The 8,853-nt window shown below is 37.1% G+C and overlaps 1 non-coding gene across 1 annotated transcript; it reads right to left on the bottom strand.

The window, feature by feature from the left end:
- Positions 1-298: 298 nt before the first annotated feature.
- LOC131147313 (small nucleolar RNA R71) lies at positions 299-405 on the bottom strand. Its single transcript, XR_009134703.1, has one exon. It is a non-coding gene; the product is annotated as a small nucleolar RNA R71 (small nucleolar RNA).
- Positions 406-8,853: the final 8,448 nt, after the last annotated feature.

The raw sequence follows: 8,853 nt of genomic DNA, 5'->3' as shown, positions 1-8,853 counted from the left end.
CATTAATGCCAACAATTTTGAGCTCAAACCCGCATTAATCAGTATGGTGCAACAAGCCCAATTTAGTGGATCTCCACTTGATGATCCCAATATCCATCTGTCGATGTTTTTGTAGATTTGTGATACTGTGAAGATCAATGGTGTTACTGAAGACACCATTAGACTGAGATTACTCCCTTTCTCTTTGAGGGACAAAACAAGAGGTTGGCTACAGTCGCTACAACCTGGGAGTATTACTAGTTGGCAGGACATGGTAGAAAAATTTCTAGCTAAATTCTTTCCACTTGCAAAAACAGCTCAACTCAGGAGTGAGATTGGTCAATTCAAGCAGCATGATTTTGAATCACTCTATGAAGCATAGGAAAGGTATAAAAATTTGATTCAACGCTGCCCACAACATGGATTGCCAGATTGGTTGCAAATTCATATGTTCTATAATGGGTTAAATGGGCAAACGCGGACTTTAGTTGATGCTGCATCTGGGGGAACTTTGATGTCAAAGACACCTAAGGGTGCTACTGCTCTTTTGGAAGAAATGGCCTCAAAAAACTATCAATGGTCAACTGAAAGAACTATGGCTAAGAAAGTTGCTGGAATTCATGAATTGGAGCCGTTTGCTGCACTTTCAGCTTAAGTTGCTTCTTTGTCTCATCAGATTTCATCTTTGACAACCCAGAGGATACCACAAGGTGTAGAGTATGTGGCAGCTACAAGTAGGACAAATTCGAGTATTGGAGCGAGTCAAGAACAGGTTCAATACATCAATAATCGGAACTACAAGTATCGTGGTGATCCTTTGCCACAATATTACCATTCAAGGTTTCGAAATCATAAGAATTTGTCTTATGGAAATACAAGGAATGTGCTGCAACCTCCTGTAGGATTTGAGAGTCATCAAGGTGAGAAGAAGATGTCACTTGAGGATGCCATGGTATCTTTTGTTGAGGAGACAAAAGCAAGGTTTAAAAAGACAGATGCACAACTAGACAACATTGAGACTCATTGCAACAATATGGGAGCCACTATGAAGAACCTTGAAATACAAATTAGGCAACTGGCCACGACTATAAATACCCAACAGAGAGGAACTTTTCCTAACAACACAGAAGTGAATCCTAAGGAACAATGCAGTGTCATCACACTTAGGAGTGGAAGAGAAATTGAGAAATCACCAGCAAAGGAAACCATGTCCACACCTACACCTGAAAAGAATGGCCAAAGCAAGAATAAAGGGGAAGAAGAGGAGATTGTGGATGATACACCAAGAGAGATGGACACGCTTCCAGCAATTTCATTTCCTGACAATCCTCCTATTCTCTCTACTCCACTTCCTTATCCTCAACGCTTTCAAAAGCAAAAATTAGATAAACAATTTTCTAAATTTTTGGATATTTTTAAGAAAATTCACATAAATATTCCTTTTGCAGATGCCTTGGAACAAATGCCAAACTATGTCAAATTCTTGAAGGAGATCATTTCAAAGAAAAGAAGGTTGGAGGAGTTCGAAACAGTGAAGCTTACCGAGGAGTGTCGTGCTATTCTTCAAAAGAAATTGCCTCAAAAATTTAAAGATCCAGGGAGTTTTACTTTGCCTTGCATTATTGGAAATTTATTTTTTGATAAAGTTTTATGTGATCTTGGTGCTAGTATTAATCTTATGCCACTTTCTGTTTGCAGGAAATTGGGACTTGGAGAGATGAAACAAACAACCATTTCGTTGCAACTGGCAGACCGATCCATCAAGTATCCACATGGAATCATAGAAGATGTATTGGTAAAAGTGGATAAATTTATTTTTCTTGCTGATTTTGTGGTGTTAGATATGGAGGAAGACCAAGAAGTCCGGCTAATTCTTGGCCGACCATTCTTGGCCACTGGAAGGGCTTTAATTGATGTTCAAAAGGGTGAGTTAACATTGAGAGTGGATAAGGAAGAGGTTATGTTCAACATCTACCAAGCCATGAGATTCCCAGAAGATCCAAGCACTTGCTTTCGGGTAGATGTCATTCAGCAAGGTGTAGAAAAAGTCTTTCAAAAAGATGTACAAGCTGATCACCTAGAACAATTCTTATAGCAGATTACAACACAGCAGCGTGTGGGGAGGTTAGAACCTATGGTAGCAAGGACAGATTCTATAATCTCTAAAGGAAAGATGCAACAACCTATATCTCTAGAGTTGAAACAATTCCCTGAGCATCTTCGCTATGCATTCTCGGGTGATGCGTATGAAAATGCAAAAATCTACAAAGAGCAGACGAAGAAGTGGCATGAAAAACAGATTCTTAGGTGTGAGTTTGCTCCAAGACAACAGGTTCTACTCTTCAACTCACGATTAAAACTCTTCCCAGGGAATATATTCAGAGTTAATGGTCAGAGATTGAAGCACTATTATGGACAACAAATGGAGAGGGACTATGCATTTATTCCTCTTGGTGATCCTGGTTGATGAAGATTGAAACGTCTGACTGGAGACGTTAAAACAAGCGCTTATGGGAGGCAACCCAAAGAGTTTTTCTTTTGTTTATTTCCTTTATCTTTATTATTTATTTATTTATCTATGCACTTTTGAATAATTTAGATTTTCGATGTAGGTTTATTTGGCGTGAGTACTGAGCTGAAAATTAAACTCCTCGACGGATTCACCAATAAGTCAGGGAAGTTTCTTTCTTTTCTTCAATCCTTCTCATTTTTGAATAACATTGAAAAAAAAAAGTGTGAATATGGATGATTAGGCCATGCGTGACACTACTTATGCCCTTCATATACATGCGTATAGCCTAGGAGTACATACTTGGGTCATTTATGTGTGGTTTCTATTTATATGGCTAAACTAGGACTCATTGAAAGTTGATTGGTAGTGCAATTGTGTTAATATGGCCATATAAACTCTTATATATACATGGTATCTCTTGAGGCTAAAAAATACATGTTCACGTGACTTGTAGCACTTAGGGTTCCTTGTGAACACTAAGAGAGCGCCCGTGGAGACTTTGACACCTTGTGAGGTATTGTTGAGTCATTTATCGCTCTTTTGAGTTTTGACGTCAACTCAGAGTTCATGAAACTCAACTTTCCCTATTTTTTTCTGGATACTCTTTGTACACTAGTCTTGGTTTTTGAATTGCTAGTCTAGAGGTGACATCTAGTGGGGAGATAAAAACTTAGGTCTTGTAACCTACTCAAGATGTGAAGGCCGAACCATCCCTAGAAATAGACTTATTTCATGGACTCTTGTTCGAGCTTAATGCACATGGGCGGTATGAAAACAATAAAAGAAGTGTTATGATTGTCCTAATTGACCATGAAAAGAAATAAATTGAAAAATGAGCAAAAGAAAGAAAAAGAGAAATAGAAATACCCTAGAAGAGGTGAAAGATTAATACCTGCTCCACACAACTACAACAAAAGTCAGGGACAAGACACATGTTATCCACATATGAAGACTCTTCACCCGCCTAATGCCTTAGATGTATTCACGCTTGGTTTGTGAATAAGTTGATCTAGGGTGGCCTTGGTTGGATATGACGAGTAGGTGAGAAGATGTTAGGGTGAAGAACCCGACACCTCATAAATAGGCTGGATCATTTTCAGACTAGTCGACTCCGTACATTTGGCGTTTGTTCCTTACAGTATGTGGGATGTTTGATCATGACACTCCTCCTCACATACGATGAGTGAACTCATCCTTTTTAAGTGTTTTTGAGGGTATACTAGTTAGGCCGAGTCAAAGTGATAGTTCTTTAGGTGTCCACGGATATCCTGGGTGTAACGAGTCACACACATTACACATGCTTCAAGATTTCTCCTATTTATACTTTATATGGCTACATTAACTCTGAATTGTGCTCGCTAGTTAATTTTACGTGAGTTTACTGTTCTTAATGGCTATATAATGATGAGATTTTCATGAATGACTTACTTCGGAGTTGCGTGAATTGAGTATAAATGAGTTTGTGTGTAATTTGGTAATATTCCTGTATGTGAAAGGGTATGGTTGTGTTGCATGTATATTCATTCATTGAAATCCCCAATTTTCTCGAAAAACTGTAACCTAAAAATCCCGCATTTTTTTACCCGATAGATTTTCCCAAATAAGTAGTCAAAACATACATATGATCGTAGCCTACAAGCTCACTGATCCTGATTTCAAAAATGGACTGCTATAAACAGAATCCCCTTACCTTAACCCGAAATCCAACTACGAACTCTACGCTCCTCAAAACCACGAACCGAGACTCCGAAATCTACAAACCACAGTACTAAACATACTTACAATTCGTACTACTACACATATACCGAATCATAAATGAAAACCGAGCCTTACCTCGATTTTGACTCAAAACCCAAAATCGCTTGAATCGAGATTCCGATCCATTAGAAATGTAGAGAATCCTTCGCTGATCCTCGCTATCACTCTGGATTTATGAATCTGGTGACAAACGGTGAAGGAATCGAAAAGAGAGAGCTTCGAATCTTAGAGAGAGAGAGAGAGAGAGAAAAATCAAAACTTAGCCAAGAAGAAACCCCAAAAATCCTTTTATAGACCTTTGACCTAAGGGATTTCGTCGATGAAGTGGTCTTCTCGTCAACGAGGTCTTCAGATATTTCGTCGACGAGGCGGCAATTTTGTCGACAAACCTTGATATTTACATTTTCCTGAATCCCTCGGCTTTTTCTCGTCGACGAGCTCTGAATTTCGTCGACGAGAAATCTACTACCTTCATTGACGAATTCTGGCTTCGTCGACGAAGTCTGCAGAATTCCCATTTTACCCCTCTTCACATACTTATCCCGTACAACACAAATTTGGGTTCTTACATCAGGAATTACAAAATAATACAATACATTATGATTTTTGAAAATACATGATAATTGATTTATTTATTCAGAATGATATGTGTGAGAAATTCGGTGCAAGGCCGTGATTGGTAGCCCGTGTAAGGCCATGTTTTACGTATTATTTCGGCACAAGGCTGTATTTATGAAATATTCGACGCGAGGATGTATTTATGAAATTATAGAAAATGCTATCAATTCATTTATGTTAAACGTTATATTATCATGTATTATATGTTATCAGAACCTGGATGTTAGTTTAGTTCAGTTTCAGGAGCACGGTACCGTAGCTATATAGATCAGATTGGGGCTAACCACCCCACGAGGGGGTGGGAGATGGATAATCAATGTGACTTTCAGTGTAGAGTTGTAGACGCCTACCTGACAGTCCGGACCGAGGTGTGGCGGGCCCATCGTACTTACAGACATTTTTAAATCGGCAGTGGTCGGCTAGCCATTGTCGAGTCCCGCCTTCGGACTACACAACCCGTTATGGGGGGTAATACATGACATCAGCTAGCTATTCATCCTGAGTATGTTTTTAGTATTATTAGCTATACTAGACAGTTATGATTAGTATGATTTATTAAAAATATGAAGGTATATGTTTATGCAGTTACTAAATGATTAATGTTTTCTAGTATGGAAAATGTACTGTATATCTACATTATCATTAAATATTTATGTTGCCACACAGCTATATTTTATTTATTTTCCCTTACTGAGAAGTGTCTCACCCCCGAACATTAAATGATTTTCAGGAAACCCAGAAAGATTGGCGGGTCGTGGCCACTGTTGAGTCTATTGTGCTACCCCGTTAGGAGGGTAAGTCTTGAACTAGGATCAGGAAATTCTTGTGTGGGATCCTAGAGATATTTTTGTATTTTGAGAGATTGTATATAAACACAATGTTTTGGGATTATAGTTAACTCTGGTATTATATATTTTGTGGTATTGAGGTTGATGATTTACATTTACTGCTACCTAGATTCTACTGTGTATGACAGGTGTCCCCGCTACCCTACGGGTTCGGATTGACTATTTTACTTATTATGTTATATTATATGATTAGATAAGTAGGTCGTTACACTATGGTTTTGCAATTAGCTAGGTGGTAAATCTACTGATTTCAATGTTTTATTAGATATAAGAGATTCTATCTCATCATTCTTCTTTCCAAAAAATTGCATCAGGTGATGTTAATGCATCTTGTGAAATAATTTGACTTTCCTAAAAAACATAAAAAAAATAGTGAGAACCAAAATCTTTTTCAACTCTAACTTTTTACTCCTTCTAGGTTCAATCTCAAAATCTTTTTTATTTTTTAAACCTGGAGTAGATAAATTAGGTGATAAAGCAACATTATCATTAATGTTTTCTCCCACTATTTTTTGTTTTAAAAGGAAATTTCTCTTCATAAAAAATTGCATCACCTGACTACAAGATAATATTATTTTCAATATCAAAAAATCTATAGGTTGAACTATGAATAACATATCTAAGAAAAACACAAGTAGACACTTTAGCACCTAGTATAGGTCTTTTAGGGTATGTAAGCCTTACAAAGGCTACACGATCCCAAACTCTAATATAACCTAAATTAGGCTTATGCTCTCTCCAAAGTTCAAAAGGTGTAACTTTGTTCTTTTTGTTTGGCACTTTACTTAAAACATGACAAACAGTCAAAACAACATCTCCCCAAATGTTAGCTTTGGTGCAATCCCAAGAGGAGGGGGGGGGGGTGAATTGGAGATTTAAAAATTCTTTCCTAGGTTAAACAGTCTAACAATAGTATTACGCAACTTAAGGTCTGTCTATACAATTTTAAATCCAATCATTCACAATAAAGCATACACGTGCGGTAAATAAATTGCAGAAAAGTAAATTGCACACACGATATGTCATCGAGGTTCGGCCAAAGTGCCTACATCCTCGGCTTGGCTCACCAGCACAAGAATTCCACTATAAGGCTTACTTCATGGGTGGAGTGGCACCTAATACAACCAGGTTAATTAATGTAAGGTTGACCTCAACCTACAACCACACCTTACTAGGATGATGCACCTAACTTTCCTAATTGGGTCTAAACCAATCTGGGACTATTCAACAGGGTTAGTCTCCCTCTTCAGGCTCCCGCCTAGAATACAACAAATATTCAATGTAAATTTTGCGTACACAGAAATATGCTTCTCAACAAGCAGACATGTACCACAATACAAATCAATGCACTTTAACACAATATAGAAGCTATAAGTTCTATGCAATGTGTTTAACTACACTATTACAAATGTCAATGTGCAATAACCTCAAAGAGTGTGCAAACATTAATTTATCTTTGAAGCTAACAGTTAATGTTAATCAATCACAACAAGTGTTTCAAAGAGTTGCAACAAGGGTGTACAAAAATATCTTAAATGATTTTCTCAAAATATAGCTTAAGAGATGTTTGAAAAGAATGATTGTGAAAATATTCGCACAATTAAAAAACACAAGCCAAGTGAGTCTTGCAATGGGGATGCAAAGACCCACTAGCTACAAGTTTTCCCACACAAAGAATATTAGTTAAACCGGGAGAAAACCTTAACTAAAACTCTCCAATAAAATCAAACAATCAATATATATCAAAGAGAGTTTTGAGTAAGAGTAGCTAATCTAGATCACATACTAACACTCTTTTGGAAACTATGTTTCTCAAGGGAATCACAAAGAAAGAGTGTATTTGGCTTGATATATGAAATATGAGCACTCAAATTAAGAGGTTTTTTCAAGATAATCTAGGTGTTAATCGTGTTTTAATTGTGCAAATGAACTAGTATATATAGGCATTGGCAAAAATATAATAGTTAGGGACACCTAGGGGATTATTAGAAATGTTTTAAGTGAGGATTAAAAACTTAACCCTAATTTACTCCTTTTAACCCATAGTAAAAATATGCCAACCCAAGACTTTCAGCCCGAACAGACACAATGGAAAAGGCGAGTTTTCCATGTTTGGGTGCCCGAATTTATATTCGGGTGGCTAAACGAGGTGATTTTTCAAATGCTTGAGGTTCGGTCGCCTATTCTTAAGTTTGGTAACTCGAAATTGCTAATTCGGTCGCCTGAGGGTATTTTTAACGTAAGAGTTCGGGCGTCTGAGTTGTTGAACCAAGTCTTAGTATATGTTCGGTTGACCGAGGGCACTACAACCAATTTGGTTCGGTGTCTTGAACTCAATTCAACTTATTGACTTAGTCCGCTATTCGGTCAACTGAGGCAAGATACACTGCCAAGTTCGGTTGCCCGAAGTCACGTGATTTTGCATTTTAAGCCCTAATTCAAAATATATGATTCCCCAGATAATATATGTGATAGTGAGGACTTTCCTAGGTGCAAGTGTTGGGACCTAGGGTCATTCTAAGGTTGTTTAACAACTTATGGTTCCTACATGCATACCATGCACTGATTATTACAGATCTTTGAATAAATAATTATTATAGACCCAAATGAATAATAATTACAACAATAAAGATCAACTAGGGTTGTTATTTTCCTCCGGGTCTCCGAGTGCCATCATATAATAAGGTTATTGCAAACCTGCACAACAACTCGACAGACATTAAATACCGAAGTATTTGTCATAATCAAAATAGGGAATGACCCATAGGGTCAATACCAAAGATTAGGAGGTGCACCTGATTCTAATAGCATAGCATTTGTCAAATTTATCAAAGTTTTACTCTTCCTTTTAGCTATACCATTAGAAGCAGAAGAATATGGTGTGAAGCAAATGCATGGATTATTCCCAATGACTATACAAAAGAGTTGAATTCTAATAATTCATACTCACAGCCTCTATCACTTCTAATTCTTTTAATTTTTCTACCGAATTGCTTTTCGATCAACTTCAAAGAGGAAAATTTTAAACTTTCCAAAAGCATCACTTTTATTTTTCAATAAATAAACATGCATCTATTTTGAAAGTTCAACAATAAAAGTAACAAAATATCTATTTTCTCCACGAGTTAAAATTCATTC

The sequence above is a fragment of the Malania oleifera genome, chromosome 1 (genome assembly GCF_029873635.1).
Source record: "Malania oleifera isolate guangnan ecotype guangnan chromosome 1, ASM2987363v1, whole genome shotgun sequence".
NCBI lineage: Eukaryota > Viridiplantae > Streptophyta > Magnoliopsida > Santalales > Ximeniaceae > Malania > Malania oleifera.
The sequence above is the reverse complement of the archived record's forward strand: the minus strand, read 5'-3'. Positions and strand labels throughout refer to the sequence as shown.